The sequence below is a fragment of the Pseudorasbora parva genome, chromosome 2, assembly GCF_024679245.1.
Source record: "Pseudorasbora parva isolate DD20220531a chromosome 2, ASM2467924v1, whole genome shotgun sequence".
In the NCBI taxonomy this organism is placed as follows: domain Eukaryota; kingdom Metazoa; phylum Chordata; class Actinopteri; order Cypriniformes; family Gobionidae; genus Pseudorasbora; species Pseudorasbora parva.
This window is the reverse complement of record NC_090173.1, coordinates 3,765,574-3,783,649: the sequence shown is the minus strand read 5'-3', so window position 1 is coordinate 3,783,649 and position 18,076 is coordinate 3,765,574. Positions and strand designations below refer to the sequence as shown.

The window sequence follows — 18,076 nt, the reverse complement described above, 5'->3', positions numbered from 1 at the left end:
GGGGGCAAGACCCAAACGCACTCGAGACATCAGATTGTCACGAGCTTCATATATTGCTGCCGTTGCATGCTCTACCCCAGACACAAGGATTGCAAACACTAGTTTCCGACCACCATCTATACATCTCGAAAACAGATTTTAACTATTAATGAATGTTGGTGAGGAATCCCCAAACGTGATGAATGTGATTAAATCAGCCCACATAACACTAATGCTAACAAGTGCTCAAGGTCGAGCAGACAGCGGCGCTCTGCTCAGAGCGCAGCCGAGCCAAGGACTCTGATAGTGGGTGACTCTGTAATGGTGAAAAGGAAACAATTTTTCTTTTCTTTTTTCCATTGCATATATACAAAAATATTTTGGATTGATGTGGAGCGTTTAATTAAAAAAAAAAATTGAATGTTAATTTGCAGCTGAGTGGATTTGACATATTAATATACTTAAATGATTATGGGATTGAGAAAGATAAGGCATACTTCATACAATTATTAATATTAATGGGAAAATTTCACATTCATAAAATGAAATGGTCGGACTCCAAACCTAACTTTTCTTGTTTTAAAAATGAATTCAAGCTTTATTGTTCGATTTTGTGTAATTGCACAAGTAAAAAGGCAATCAGAACTCATAACTTGGCAAGTATGACATTGTATAAAATAGCACCCTTGTCCTTTTGTTTATTATAATTTTGTTCTTGTCCTCTGGCACTGTTTTTTTATTTCTATTTTACTTTATCACTCTGTAATTTTGATTTGAATGTATACGTCTTGTTGTATTGTTCTGGTTATGGCATTAATAAAAAAATAAATAATAAAAAATAAAAAAAAATAAAAGATTGTTCTAGTCAGTTTAATGTTCATTCACACCATGAGACTTTAATCTTTAGGATCCACTTCAGAAATTATAATTTACCATTATTTTTTATTAGATCTATTTTGGCCTTAATTTAGAATCACTTTAGTAACTGTAGTTAAGTTGTAAAACATTAACATAGGCTACTAGTAAAAACGCGAATCTGCAATCCTGGGGTGTCCCATAAGCGCGTGCGTTGTGACCGATGACGTCACCGCCTGCGCAGCCCCTCCCCCATTGAGCTTCAGCGTCTCTGAGGTGAGTCGAGCAGTTCGCGCCTTCGCGGTATTTCTCCTCATATTCACACACCATCACACACAAAATACAGTTTGATGAAGAGACAGCGCTACTTAAGCGTCTTTTCTGGCGTCTTCCTCCTAAAATAAACATTTAGTGCAGCAGCAGCGAGCATGAGAGGAACATATCTTGAGTTCATTCAGACCTGAGCGAGTGTGTGTGCGTGTGTTATTGTTTCGATGTTTGAGGGAAAATTGATATTGAATATTAAGTCATAAGGCAGAGTTGGAGATCTGTGAGGGGACTTGATGGGAATCATCTCAAGTGTTGAGGTGACATTTTATTTCTACTCTTATCACATCTAAAACACATAGGCTACTGCTAAATATATCGAACCTATAAGGAGCTACATGAGACATTTAACATTTATACACGTTTTATTATAGATTAATAATATTAGCTAGATAATTCCGAATAAAGTGTAAACATTAAATGTTGCTGGTGCTCTTTATAAACGCTTTATGATTGTCATTTTCTACACATACAATAACATTTTATTAGAATATTTACTTTATTATTTATCTGTAGAGATTGAGGAAGATTAGTGTTTTAGTTGTTTTGTCATATTGGGAGATATTACTATATTATCTTTCAGTCAAGCAGTTTTAATAGTCTTTTGTCATACATCCTGACTGGAATAGTGTGTTTGTAAGAGCAAACAGTCAAAATAAAGTGAGATGATCTGCTATTTCAAGATTCAATTTTTTTTTATTGTCACTATATCAAGTACAGCGAAATTTAGTGCAATCCATTCAGTGCAATCACCTATATTTAGTGCAACTAAAACATTTATATGGCATACATGATATAAAACAATACACACAAAAACAGTGCAGGTAGGCGAATAATAAATATTGCTAACAGGTATTGCACAGTAAGCAGTACGAACAGCATATTGCACACAAAATAAGTATAAATTTAAGAAGTCCCATTAGATTAGTGCATGATTCAGTTATGTGTGTGAGTTAGGCCCAAAATATTGTATTTGAATATTTGGGCTCATAAAAATCGAATTATTCGTTTATTTAAATTAGGTATTTTGAGAAAATTATACATTTTAAAAAAAAATTATCAACATGTCATCTCTGAACAAGCTTATGATTAGGCAAAGTACACAACACACTTATGTTATATCTGTTTAACTTTTAAAACATTAAACAGTATGTGTGAAAAATATATGCCTAAAGAACAAAAGCATTATAAGCTCAAGCAGGACGAGCTGGAAAAAACACTAAGAAATCAGAAGCGTGCCATGTTATTGTGCAGAACGTACACACACACACAAACACACACAAGTTGGTATATGGTTGTCGTGTTTGTATTGTTTCTCATTTTCATGCTGAGAGAGAAACAATAATATTTTTGGATGATGATATTATCGGATGAGAACGCGCCCGGCTGACAGATGTTGAGGAGACAAAGATTAGGGTTAAGTGAAGTTTGAGTGAAGCTGCACTTTGTATTTTCGTTCTTAAACCCTCGACGAAACTGAAAGCAAGCATTTGTCACGAGATCGATTTGCTATCATAATCTCGCCCACACTCGAGGTACAGATGCTTACCTGTTCGTGAACGCAGTGTTGCTTTTTCCTCATTCGGCTGGTGTTTGGATGTGATTCTCGTTGTTCTGGTGATATTATGATAACTCAGTTTCATTAACTGATTTTATCAAACGTAACTCCATTTTGTAAGTTCATTTTCAATTGTCGTCTGAGTAATTCCAAACATTCCATATAATCTTGCTGAGTTTGCACCATTTGTAGAAATGAAACTAACTCTAAATTAACTGTATTGAGAAAAAAAAAAAGAAAAATAAGAAATAGGCTAGAGTCAAGATCTTGAAGAACCACCAAGTATTTATTAAAAATGAGATAACTTAAGGCTACTGTAGGCCATCTTTCCCAAATTAAGCAGAGTAAAATAAAATGATTCCAAACAGAGGGGTTAGGCAGACCAACACACATCAGATAGGCTTAATGGGATGGAGCCTCTTACAACACTGATTACATTTAATAATTGGCAGCTATTTGTAAAACTTGTTACACCAAAACTGGCTGCTGTCACAAAGGACAAAACTATGGCAAGTTTTTTTTTCTGTTATTATTATGAACATCTGATGTAGTTGAGGAACGAACTACATCAGATCCAAAAAATCAAAGAATGTAAGCTACTGTATGCCAATGCCATCCTTCCTAAATAATAAGGGTGCTCTGATCAGGATTTTTGGAGCCGAACACATGAAGCAGTATCTGCCGATCTGATCACAGATACCGACCTGTTTGAAGCCTTCTTTTTATCATAGAATTATTTGTAGGGAATTGATTATTTCCGAAAATGGGTAGAGGTGTGCGATACCGCTAGATTTGGTATCGATCTGATACCAAGTAAATACAGGGCCAGTATCGCCGATACCAATACCAATACCGAAACTTTTTAATAATTAAGGTGGATGCATCTTTTTGCATTTTGGGTTATTAATCAGTACTACAAAAGCTTTTGTTCAGAAACAACTTTTGGTTACTTCTGTTTTATTTAAATAAACAAAGTTACAAAATGATTACTTCACAAATATAAAAAATGTAAAAACAAATTCTCTTTTCAAGTAGCATGTTAACAAAAAAATGTTCTCCTCTTTAGTGCACTTCTTTTCAGGATTTTTTTCTTAAATAAACAAAGTTTTACTTCACAATAAATATAAAAAAATGTAAAACAAATTCTCCTTAATTTTAATTTTATATGTTTATTTATTTATTTAATTAACAAGATTTAGGAGTAAAAATCACCTAATCTGACACAGTAACTATCGTAACAGACAAAAATATCTTGTAGTCTGAACCAGGCATAACGCAGTCTATTGTATAAAGTGCCATTTCAAGTAGGTTACTGAACTGCAGAGCTGGTATATCCATATCCACGTCGCTATGATCATCAGATGCTTTCGTTCTGCTGCCACCGCTGTCAGTTTTGGTGTGTCTTTATTTTTTTACTGAGAGGAAAATGTGCTATATTCTATCGAAACGCTTCTCAGAATGCAGGATGTTAAGCAAGCTCTCAGATTCAATGTTTCCTGTGGGCCTACTTCAGCTCTGTTAACCGCGGGAGCAGATTAATTCTATCGTCTTGTGAGGTTTGCTAAAAGTAATGCTCACACACATAATCACCTAGCGCTTCTCCTTCTCCGCGCGTCAGATACGTTCTGAGATAACTCTGCCAGCAGCCATATCACCCTGTAGCCCAAGACTGGTTTCCAACTGAAGCTAAGCAGGGCTGAGCCTGGTCAGTACCTGGATGGGAGACCAACTGGGAAAACCAGGTTGCTGCTGGTAGAGGTGTTAGTGAGGCCAGCAGGGGGCGCGCACCCTGTGGTCTGTGTGGGTCCTAACACCCCAGTGTAGTGATGGGGACACTATACTGACAAAGAGCACCTTCCTTCGGATGAGACGTTAAACCGAGGTCCTGACTCTCTGTGGTCATTAAAAATCCCATGGCACTTCTCGTAAAAGAGTAGGGGTGTAACCCCGGTGTCCTGGCCAAATTCCCTCGATTGGCCCTTACCAATCATGGCCTCCTAATAATCCCCATCCACTGAGTTGGCTCTAACACCCTCTCTCCTCTCCACCTATCGCTGGTGTGTGGAGAGCGCACTGGCGCCGTTGTACTGTGGCTGCCGTCGCATCATCCAAGTGGATTTCATCTAGCGGTTTGGATGTATACAGTCTGTGGTTTTTATTCGAACACAAAGCCACGAATCTTGGATGTAAATAAATATATATCGATACAGTGTTTTTGAGAATCGATACACTATCGCCAAACAAAATATCGCAATTCTCACGTGTATCAATATTTTTTTACACCCCTACTATAGGTAGAATCCTGAGAGATATTAAAGCATGCGATTGGAACGGATGTTACCGCTTATGGCTCCCTGTTTCAGGTCGGGGTGGAAATGCTCAAATAGGGTGAAGCATTTGTCTTGTAATGTAGACATTGCTTATAAACAGAGCACTGTTACATAACATTTAAATAGAATATTAATCATGTAAAGTGTATAAATAAACAAAAAAACTAAAAAAAAGAAAAAACACAAAGTTAAAGTAAATAGCCTCTGATAGTACTTTATGCCATATTATGCCTTTTTCATGTTCATGATGGAAGATCTTTTTCTCAATTAAGTGTTTATGTTGTTCCACTTCTGTCAAACGATGTCAGATTTTAACTGCAAGCCCACTGTCATATTCTCACATATATGTCTGTTTCAGTCTTGTGTCCATTCTGTCATAGTGGGTTTGTGAACCTTCATCCAGTTCACAGTGATTATCTTCCTAGCTGCCATTAACAATATATGCAATACAAATAAATGCAATACATGCAAGACATTCCCAGAATATATGAACATAATCCTCCATCCCACAATCTCTCCAGTATTGTGATGATGGCAAAGTACTGTCAAATTTGGCAACCAACCTGAAGTGGAACCTGAAGAACCTAATTTTCATTTTCCAATCAAATTCCTTCCACATTCCACGCTGCTGATATCCTTATGTCAGCCAGCACCTATATTTATCCACATCTCATCTTCTATTACAGTATTTAACTCTAGTTCACAGTTTCTTTTTATATGAAATGTCATAAGATTGATCTTGCATTACCTTTACATAAATATATGCTATATGATTTTTAGTAGGTAGATCCATGTCCAATAATATTGATAACATATTTTTCAATTTTTGTTGGAGATCTTTTAAAGTCCCAATGTTTATGAATTTTTGTTAGTTTTTTTTTAGTTCACCCAAAAAGGAAATTGATGTCATTAAAGGCTCACCCCAATGTCATTCCACACCTCCGTTCATCTTCAGAACACAGTTTAAGATATTTTATATTTAGTCCAAGAGCATATCCAATGTGTACACACTATACTGTCCATGTGCAGAAAGGGAATAAAAACATAATCGAAGTAGTCCATATGTGACATCAGTTGGTTAATTAGAATCTCATGAATCATCGAAAAAAATTTGATCCAATGTTTTGACGAAAAAAACATTGTGGTCCAAAAATTACAAAAACTACAACTTTATGTACTATACAACTTCAAATGGTTATGAATCAGTGTCAAATCAATGTCACGTGATTTCAGCAGTTTGGCACGTGATCTGAATCTAGGGGGACCACCTGCTAATAAGCCCAAGAACTTCCATGTTAGTAAAGTCTGTACTGCAAAAAAATGTAATCTTACTTAGTATTTTTGTCTTGTTTCAAGTCTAAATATCTAAAAATTCTTACTTTAAGAAACATTTACTAGACATGTAAAAATGATTGTCTTGTTTTGGGAAAAAATAACTCAAAATTAAGCAAAATAATATGCCGATGGGGTAAGAAAAATAATCTTGTTTTCTGTTTGAATTAAGATTATTTTTCTTACCCCATTGGCAGATTATTTGTCTTATTTTAAGCAAAAACTCTCTTAGTTTTGAGTTATTTGTTCACAAAACAAGACAATTACCTTTGCTTGATATTTTTTTTAAATATTTTGGCAAGAAACAAGACAAAAATACTAAGTAAGAAAAGCATTTGTCGTTTGACATCTTATTTTACTCTCCATGTCCGATTGAGAAAGATGTTTTGCAAAGGTCACAAAAAGCTCTCTCGGTATCCACCTCAAAAATCTTTCAGTCACAAATATTCATTTTCCCAGTCTTCTTGTACCCACTCCTTCTCTTTTTAATTGATGATTGCGGTGCCTCAGACTCCATTTTTTGAATAGGAAAGTGCGCATCTAGAAAGTTGTGTAAAGTATGCATGTGTGTGTGCTGTCATGACAACATCGAAAAAGTTGACAACAGCAGTTCAACTGAGGGGTGGGTGTGGCAACAGTGGCGTGCTGAACTGTCAAGTAATGTTGGGTTGGCTTCCTGAGGCACGAGGATATAGAGCGACCAACTTTTTTTTGAGCAAGCATTAATTATGCATGACACGGTCTCAATTTGCGGGATGCATGAATTTGGCTTCAAACGCTGTGCGTGCACGCGCTACCCGGGACGGCTGGTCACGCTATCCGAATCATACGCTGATTCACAACGGTTTTAATCTTAATTTGAGGATTGAACACAAACAAGGAAGAGAAGACAATGCTGAATAAAGTCGTAGTGTTTGTTATTTTTGGACCCAAATATATTTTCGATGCTTCAAGAAATAATAAACCAACTGATGTCACATATGGACTATTTAATGATGTTTTTATTACCTTTCTGGACATGGACAGTATAGTGTGTACATTGGATACGCTCTCGGACTAAATATAAAATATCTTAAAGTGTGTGTGAAGATGAACGGAGGTCTTATGGGTGTGGAACAACATTAGGGTGAGGAGTTAATGACAGACATTTCATTTTTGGGTGAACTAACCCTTTAAATGCTGTGACTGGAGCAAAATGAAATCAACAGAAGAGATTGCAGTAGGAATAGGGAAATGCAATAATACTTTTTTTTCTCTCATGCCAGATGTGATGGAAGAGAACGAGAAGAGTGAAGGACTGAGTGAAGTGGAGGAGGAACATCATGTCAAACCTGGAGAAAAACCTTTGAGTCGCTCTAAGACTAAAAAGACGTTTATAAAGAAATCAAGAGCCAATAAATCTACAACCTGCACTCAGTGTGGGAAGAGTTTCACAAGCAAAAAATGTCGGGAGATTCACATGAGGATCCACACCGGAGAGAAGCCGTTTACATGTGATCAGTGTGGGAAGACTTTATCAACCAAATGTAATCTTGAGCGTCACATGAGGATCCACACCGGAGAGAAGCCACATACATGTGATCAGTGTGGGAAGTGTTTCTCATGGAAATGTAGTCTTGAGATTCACTTGAAGATCCACAGCGGAGAGAAGCCGTTCTCATGTGATCAATGCAGCAAAACATTTCTTAGGGCATCAAAACTAAAGACTCACCTGAGAGTTCATACGAAGGAGAAGCCACATTCATGTTCTGTGTGTGGAAAAAGTTTTTCACTGCTACAACATTTACACACACATGAGAAAATACACACTGGTGTGAGAGAGTACATGTGCTTTGAGTGTGAGAAGACTTTTATTACAGGGAGCAGTTTAAAACAGCACCAGAGGATTCACACTGGAGGAAAACCTTACAAGTGTTCACATTGTGACAAGAGATTCAGTGTGTCATCAAATCTGAAAAAACACATGAGGATCCACACTGGAGAAAAACCTTACAAGTGTTTACACTGTGACAAGAGATTTAGTCAGTCACCAACTCTGAAAAAACACATGAGCATCCACACTGGAGAAAAACCTTACAAGTGTTCACACTGTGACAAGAGATTCAGTGTGTCATCAAATCTAAAATCACATGAGACGATCCACACCGGAGAGAAGCCACACATATGTGATCAGTGCGGGATGAATTTCACTATTAAAAGTAACCTGAAGAGACACATGAGGATCCATGCAGTGGAGAAACCACATCACCATAGTCATGGTCAATAGTTCATTGTTTAGTAGCAACTAAGGCCCAATCCCAATTCTATTTTATACCCCCAGGCCTACCCATTCTCCTTTAAAAAGAGATTGACAAGGCATAGGGGTGAAAATTGTCCACTAAGAAATGGGACACCACTACTAGACCATTACACGTCATCATACTCTGTTTCTTTACCAGTATTAACAGCATTATTAAAGAGTTTCCTAAGACTATACAAAATGATACAGGACATACAAGACTTGTGAAGCCATTTTTCTATTGGGCCTGACTGTTCTCCTTGTTTATTAACCGTTCCATGCCGATCCGAGCCAGCCTTTATGGATATGGTTTCGTTTTCTACTGTAGTGCTGCGATAACGGAGCTCTTTGCAGTGTAATACAAACGAGACATTTGCTGCCTTGATAACGCAAGAGTTTACAGACAATGCGTGATATAAATAACAACTGCGTTATGAAGGATGACCAGATATTTCGTTTGACTGTATTATTATTTTTTAATTATTAGTTTACATCACTCAAATGGTTGTCTACGGAGAAACTGGCATCCAGGCAACACATAAATGATTGATCCCGGGGGATTGATCCCGTGGCAACATCACTACAAGCATTCTAGCTGTGTGGTAGTCAGTGTATGCAGGGAAATTCATTCGTTTTGTTCATAGGAGTGGTCCAGAAAAATCTTTGTTTGAAGGGCTATCTGGCCCTCCGCTTACCCCTACCTCTACAGCCAAGAGAATCAAGGCACCCCTACCCCTTCACGAGAATGCACAAAATGAAGGGGTAGGGGAAAGGGAAGAGCTAAGGGGGTAGAAATGTAGATAAACCCAGCCTGATCTGCCGGCAATTTGATCAGGAAGCTGGTTCCAACTGCGGCTGGCATAATAGCTACATTAATTACAAAATACTGTACATTAATTTCTACTGCTTCTGGGAAACAATCACAGACTGGCTTATCCACCTGGCGTGCTATTGGCGGGTTTAACATGATGACAGACAGAGAAACGATGGGTCGTTGCCTGTTGACCACGCCTCTTGTGGTCTGATTGGTTGAGGACTATCCAATTGCGTACAGTTATTCAAACAATGCCAGTTGATTACACCCCTTGTGCAGCAGAAAATACAGAGCAGACTCCCCAGACCAATGTTCAATTTTAAATTGAGTTTAGTCTGGTGATAGCCAGACAAGTAGAAATGGGATTGAGCCCAAATCTCTTCTGCATAAATTAGTCACAGCCAAATCTCTTCTCTCCACCTGTAGCTGGTGATGGTGAGGAGAGACACCTGGTGTGATGGTAAAGCACTTTGGGTCCACAGTAGTACATAGTAAAGCACGGTGAGCGACAGGACATTGTGTTGGTTCATGTTGTAAATTAAACTTGTTTGTTTCGGTCAGAACTCCAAGAAAGCATATGGAAGGAGAGGACCAAGGAAATGCCAGTGATCCAGAACCTCCAGAATGAAACATCATGAGATTGAAGAACAAAGAGGTTGGTGTTTATTCTTCATTCCTCATTCATTCGTCATGAGACTGAACAACATACTGATGCTCACTAGATTTACAAAACTAGTGATTTATAATACAAGTCATCTTAATGATTGTTGACCAGATTTGACGGCATTAAAATGACTATTGAACTATTCAGTGATCTTGACTAAGAGCTTCCCTTTTTGTCTCTCAATTGAAATTTCACTTGATTTAATGTTTCTTGTAGACCTGATAAACGTAATAAAGAAAAGAAAAACAGAGCCCAAAGAATCTGTCTCTGCCCTCAGTGTAAAAAATACACTTCACATGTAATCAATGCTGGAGATTCACATGAGGATCCACAGCACACACATGATCAATGTGGGAAGAGTTTGGACTGCATTTATATAGCACTTACAACAGACCTTATGGTTATCCAAAGTGCTTTACATATTGCCTCACATTCACCCATGCATACACCAACAGCGATGTCAGGCTCATCAGGGGCAGCTGGGGTTAGGTGTCTTGCTCATGGACTCCTAAAAACTTGGTCAGGTGGAACTGAGGATCAAACCACCAACCATCTGGTTTGTAGACAATCCACATGAACCTCTGCCGCCCAAGGGTTGCACTCGTTCCTCAATTCTGAAATCACATCTGCCTTCATTATGAAGAAGAGCACCAGAAAACTCACACAGGAAAAACCTTGTTATTTTTCCAATAGTGATAGGTGAAGTGGCATCTTGGTTCAGCTGGAGTGTGTACAAGTGTCAGTTCTTTTTAATAGAGAAAAATTTGCTGTTAAAGCTGTTAAAAAGCTTGTGCAGCAGGGGTGACCCGAGGGGTGGCACTGGCCACTCATATCCACCCAGTAGCTTTTTTGTTTTTTCTCAGAGAAAAGCTCACTGAGGCACTAACAGACTTTTTTCTGAATTTTTGGGAGCAGATTGGAGCTTTAGCTTTTTATTTTACACCAACATAATTAATTGTTCTGCATCTGTGAGAGTGTGGGCGGGCTTTTGTTATCGCGACTGTAATTCCTGCTCTACTTCCTGCCCTCTACTGCGCAACTCCGGTCCCGAAATCACTACTGCGCAGACTCGGTCCCAAGATGTCAGCGCCATGCAGGCCATCTGAAAGCTTTAACTCTGGCAAGTGGAAACGGATGATGTCGAGCCGTCCATATTTTTTTATGGTCTATGCTACAGCTAAATGAAGCTTTAAGTGTTTAATCAGGTCCGCCTGTCAAAACTGCTTTGATTAAAAGGGGCGGGAACAAACCACACAGTCACACATCTGAATGAACCTCATTCCCCACAGTTTAAAAGTGAAGTTAATCCATCTTCACCTCTTGGGTTTTGTGAGAGGAGATACATTTTGTGATAGCAGTGATATACGTGAGATTTATAGTGCGCTTTGTTTAGTTATATTTAGGCTAAATTTAAATGAGATATATTGACTGATAGGTATAGACAGTGACAGCAAGAAGTTATTAATAATTCAAAACTTAATACAAATGTATCCATTATTTGATATAGAAGTTATTTGAAACATTAAAATAGACACTTGCATTTAATTGGAGTTCTATATAAAATCGCTTTAAATGTACTTTTATGCATATGTAAAAATTTGACATCTGGTCTTTGACCCTAGAAAAATAATTAACTAATTTTTTTTCTTTTGGCAGGTCAGCTCCTTTAACTAATCTGCAGTTCAGTCAGTGAAGCTCCGCCCACTGCAGGTCACAGCCAACTAAGCTCCTCCCAAACAAATCACATCATCAGTGAAGCTCCTCCCACAGCAGTCACATCATCAGTGAAGCTCCTCCCACATCAGCTGATCAATAAATGCTGGAATAATTCCATCAGTCTACAAGTGAAGACGAGCAGCAAAGCATCAGGAAGAGCTGAAATCTGCAAAGACTGAGTTTATTAAAGAGGACAGTGAGAACACGAGTGATCCAGAACCTGCAGAATGAAACACACTGAAGATCCTGAAGAACAAAGAGGTTGGTGTTTATTCTTCATTCATTCATGATGCTGGAGAACATTCATGATAGGAAGACTCAGCACTTCAGCACATTTAGAGATACAGTTACACTATCAAGTAGGTACTTTGATAAACGTTCATATTGATCATCAACATCAGGTCAAACGAAATCTTATTTTAGCTTTTATTTTACATTTATTTTATATGATTCACAATTTCTTTGCAACCATGTCATCAAAATATTGGACATTTATCAATATAGTTTACAGCATTGCGATTTTCAATTATTACAAATGAACTTTCCAGAATGGCTTGCAGGTTTTAAGCAAAATCTGATGTATAGTTACTGATAAAGTTTTATTTCTCATAAATTATTCACAGTTATAGAGATTATTCTTCTCACAGTAACTTTGGTAAGAGGGTTGATGAATGTGATCAACACTGTACAGTTTGAGACGAGTGACTGAGATTATTGTCTTCCCATCATGCTTCAGAAAGAGCCCTGATGATGTCACAGGTTGAGTGAAACATGAAGGACACAGTTCATTTCTTAAAATGTGTTCATTTAAAGCTAGTTAAAGCTAAAGTCCAAACTCCCTCGTGGGAGAAGAATGTCGTCGTGTGTTCAATGATGAGCGTGTACTAGGATCAACTAAACGCTGGATTAACACAAGTATGTGAGGTTCGCGGCTCCATTGTTGCAGGAAATTTGCATGTTAACGTACTTGAATGAATAATTTATAAATGCACGCCGGTCTGTTATTGCAGGGACATCAACTTTACATTTTCATGATCCTAATCATGACGCTGAACAAAACAAACTGTGATTGGTTGTTACATGTCAGTCAAAAGTCCTCTTAATTCTGCTTCACACGCTGTGTCATTAGGGCTTGATATTGAGAGAAAATTATATCTCTATTTTTTTGGATTTTTTTCTATTATGATAATTATATTCTTATCTCTTTATATAACATGAATAGTTTGCAGAGACAGGTGTCATTATAACTTGTCTTTTACTGAGGAACTCAGACTTCTTCAAGCATCGGTACAACATACAAGAGGTGCGCTAGAGCGCCCTCTAGTGCATAGAGACATTAAGAGCATATATCACAATTACATGAGAGGAACTGTTGTATGAATTTAATATTATATTTCTCTTGCGTGTGATATTACTGAACTACATCACGTCTTACAAATATAGAAACAAAAACCCATGCAAGGATGTTTTTTTGCTTTCATAACTTGAATTATAGGTTAATTCTGACTGAACTATAGAGGCTTCATCACAAATGAGCTCACACATCATTAAAGCAACAGTAATAGGTGCACTATGCAACTTTCCGTCTGCTAGAGAGCGCATATTTAAAACAAAGGCGTAGTTTGATGACGCAAAGTTTGAGCGCAGCATCTATGGACATGTGGTCTTCACCTCACAGCCGGTGGGAAATAGGACTCCGGCAGAATTCACGTTCATGAATGTGGTTATTAACATTACTGTAGTGTAAAGCAGAGCAGGGCCAAGTGTTGAGGAGCTGAGCACGGCCGCTGGAGCGATTGGTTATTAACGTTACTGTAGTGAAGCAGAGCAGGAGCGAGTGTTGAGGAGCTGAGCACGGCCGCTGGAGCGATTGGTTATTAACGTTACTGTAGTGAAGCAGAGCAGGAGCGAGTGTTGAGGAGCTGAGCACGGCCGCTGGAGCGATTGGTTATTAACGTTACTGTAGTGAAGCAGAGCAGGAGCGAGTGTTGAGGAGCTGAGCACGGCCGCTGGAGCGATTGGTTATTAACGTTACTGTAGTGAAGCAGAGCAGGACCGAGTGTTGAGGAGCTGAGCACGGCCGCTGGAGCGATTGGTTATTAACATTACTGTAGTGAAGCAGAGCAGGACCGAGTGTTGAGGAGCTGAGCACGGCCGCTGGAGCGATTGGTTATTAACGTTACTGTAGTGAAGCAGAGCAGGACCGAGTGTTGAGGAGCTGAGCACGGCCGCTGGAGCGATTGGTTATTAACGTTACTGTAGTGAAGCAGAGCAGGAGCGAGTGTTGAGGAGCTGAGCACGGCCGCTGGAGTGATTGGTTATTAATGTTACTGTAGTGTTAAGCAGAGCAGGACCGAGTGTTGAGGAGCTAATTATTAATTTTTCTTTGGTTTCAGACGTGATGGAAGAACTGAGTGAAGTGGAGGAGGAACATCAATTCAAACCTGGAGAAAAACCTCTAAATCGCTTAAAGACTAAAAAGACATTTATAAAGAAAAGAAGAGCCAAGAAATCTACAACCTGCACTCAGTGTGGAAAGAGTCTCTCAACCAAACATCATCTTAAACTTCACATGAGAATCCACACCGGGGAGAAGACGTACTCATGTGATCAGTGTGGGAAGAGTTTCGCAACCAAACATCATCTTGAGCGTCACGTGAGAATCCACACTGGAAAGAAGCTGTTCTCATGTGATCAATGTGGGAAGAGCTTAACAGAATCAGACACCCTTAAGAAACACATGAGAATCCACACTGGAGAGAAGCCGTTCACATATGATCAATGTGGGAAAACATTTACTTTGCCATTACACCTGACGACACACCTGAGAGTTCATACGAAGGAGAAGCCATATTCATGCTCTGTGTGTGGAAAGAGTTTTTCCCTGCTGCAGCATTTATATAGATAGACATGAGAAAATACACACTGGTGTGAGAGAGTTCATGTGCTTTGAGTGTGAGAAGACTTTTACTACAGCAACACATTTAAAACAGCACCAGAGGATCCACACTGGAGAAAAACCTTACAAGTGTTCACAGTGTGACAAGAGATTAAGTCGGTCATCATATCTTAAATCACATGAAAAGATCCACAGCAGAGAGAAGCCACACGTGTGATCAGTGCGGGAAGAGTTTCTCTACTAAAAGTTACCTGAAGAAACACATAAAGATCCATGCGGTGTAGAAACCACATCACTACAGTCTGAAATAAGAATCTTCATCTTTATGTGCTGAGCAACAAGTAAGTTTGTGACAGAATTTTTTTTTTAACTGCTTGAAAAGTTTCTCATCATAACAAGAAAGTTTCTCATTATTACGAGACATGGAGCCGTTATTATGATTCTCATTATTACTGACCACGATACCAAATCGGTACTAAAATTTTAAAAATGTGACGCTTTGAGCGCTGCTGAGTGGAATCGTTAACACCTCTGACTGGCCATTGTGCTCATCAAATATGACTGTGATTGGCTACTACGATCAGCGCTTCACAAACATGTTGTAGAAATTAATCAATGACGGTTTTCACGGAGCGCTTGCACAGATACACATAGAGCGTTTGGATGTAGGTGTCTATCAGCCAACCTGGTTAACACCTGCTTGTGCTTTCAAACACTCCTGCTCCTGCTTTCAAAACCCTTACAAACACTTCCGTGTTCTTTTAAACCGCTGCGTGCGTTGATCATTGTAGCCGATTACAGGCACATCCGATGAGCGTGTGAGCACAATGACCAGTCAGAGGTGTGTACGATTACAGATCAACAGCACTTGAAGCATCACATTTTTTAAATTTCAGTACCGATTTGGTATCATGGTCGGTACTTTTGACAACACTAACTCGGACTAAATCCTATCATTCACAATGTTCAAGATGTGTTAATTCTTCTTCTGCCAGATGATCTTGTGTGACTCCAGATGAAATGTTCAACCTTTTTAACAGTACCTGGACTTCTACCTTCCATCCAAGATGATGAAGAAAATACATCCTTTTACAAAGTCTTGATTCCTTGCCTTACCTTAAGGATATGCCGACAGCAATAGGAGTATTTGTGAAAGGTTCTCAGACAGAAATCCAGTGGACAAACATGGCTCTAGTTGTGGGAGAGGCGTGCGAGACACTAGCAGAAAGACATTAGTGTCTGCTCAAACTACATTGTCATAATTATATATGTATACATCAGAAAATGAACTTTTTCACATGTGACAATAAAAGAACATGAACACAGACCTGAACTGGCTCTTGTCGACACTCACAACCTCTGAGATCTCACAGTACAATGATGATTATCTCATTACTCATTTGATCAACAGCTCATCTTTGTTGTCCATTTTTATTTTTATCTAATACAAGTTTATCAGGAATAATTTCATAATTTTTAACTTTTGAGCTTTCCATGTTTTTAAATGCCTAATAAATGATATTTCCCCGCACACATGACTGACATTGAATGAGATTGCTGTCTGTCTGCATTATTAACAGTTTCACTCTTGATATCCAGTATGACATTTACATTTCAAAGAGTTTGTTCTAGTCAGTTTGATGTTCATTCACACCATGAGGCTTCATGAAGTCAGAACAATTATTATCAACACGCGGTTTGTGCTCCATCTCACCACAGCTTTACACACCCGGCAGAAAGAGATCCGCTGGGGTAAAGAGAAGCTGCATGTAATCTTGTGTGATTATGGTGATGTTTATGGATGTTTTGTGGTTGTGAACAGTATTTGGCGTGTCTACCGCTTCCCTCATTCAGTCAGCATCGAGTCTTCTGAGAAAAATTCACAAGATTGTATCAGTTACACAAAATGTGTCAATAAAATCATGGGAAGTGATCCTATACATGAGAAGATTTGGATGGAGGGAAAGTTTCCAAAAACTGGATAAAGGCGTATAATTCAAATAAGGAAACAGGGAAAGTATCCATGTTGCTGCTTGTATTATAGACCAATTGACAGCACATGCATGGAAATTGATGGTAAAGATGATAATAAACCGATTAATTATTTCTTGGCGAAAATAATTTTGGGTTGGGAAATAATGGACCCTGTAATACTTTTGGAAACAGAAATATGTTTTCAGTCTCCTAAGAGCACTAAACATCTTTCAGCCTCAGCTGACGAGGGTTTCAATGTTGTGTTTCCATGTTTTACCTTAACCCACCCATCACACACACAACTTCCTGCATTTTTACATAAAAAAGCCTAATTGTGCATGATCGATCAGCTTGCTTCCTCATGGGTCAATGTCAGAGGTGGACAGTCTGGAGTATTTTTACTCTGCTGAAGGACTTTTATCAAGTGTCTGCACTTTATCAGTGTTTTTTCTATGGAAAACATTTACTTCACAACACCTAAAAGAAGAATACTTTTTACTGCACTAAATTTCATACTGAATACCATTTTATACTTATTTACATTAAAAGTGTAGTATAGTTTATTTTCCTCAAGCAAAAGTAATTCAAAGTTTGTAAGAAATTTATTGAACAATCACACAGCTTTAGGAGTTTAACTGAAAGATGTTTTTTTTTTAATCTGGAAAAAGTTGCTTCTAATGTAAATAGATGAATAATGAAATAAATTGTAATGTCACTGTACGCTTACAGCTGCATATCACCCTGTAGACCAAGACTGGTTTCCCACTGAAGCTAAGCAGGGCTGAGCCTGGTCAGTATACTGGATGGGAGACCAACTGGGAAAAACTAGGTTGCTGCTGGTAGAGGTGTTAGTGAGGCCAGCAGGGGGTGCTCACCCTGTGGTCTGTGTGGGTCCTAACGCCCCAGTATAGTGATGGTGTTAGTGAGGCCAGCAGGGGGTGCTCACCCTGTGGTCTGTGTGGGTCCTAACACCCCAGTATAGTGATGGTGTTAGTGAGGCCAGCAGGGGGTGCTCACCCTGTGGTCTGTGTGGGTCCTAACGCCCCAGTATAGTGATGGTGTTAGTGAGGTCAGCAGGGGGTGCTCACCCTGTGGTCTGTGTGGGTCCTAACGCCCCAGTATAGTGATGGTGTTAGTGAGGTCAGCAGGGGGTGCTCACCCTGTGGTCTGTGTGGGTCCTAACGCCCCAGTATAGTGATGGTGTTAGTGAGGTCAGCAGGGGGTGCTCACCCTGTGGTCTGTGTGTGTCCTAACGCCCCAGTATAGTGATGGGGACACTATACTGAAAAAGAGCTCCGTCCTTCGGATGAGACGTTAAACCGAGGTCCTGACTCTCTTACCCCTTTTCCA

The 18,076-nt window shown here is 38.9% G+C and overlaps 1 pseudogene; it reads left to right on the top strand.

The window, feature by feature from the left end:
• Positions 1 to 1,032: 1,032 nt before the first annotated feature.
• On the top strand, positions 1,033 to 16,079 carry LOC137048093 (zinc finger protein 658B-like; annotated as a pseudogene).
• The last annotated feature ends 1,997 nt before the right edge of the window (positions 16,080 to 18,076 follow it).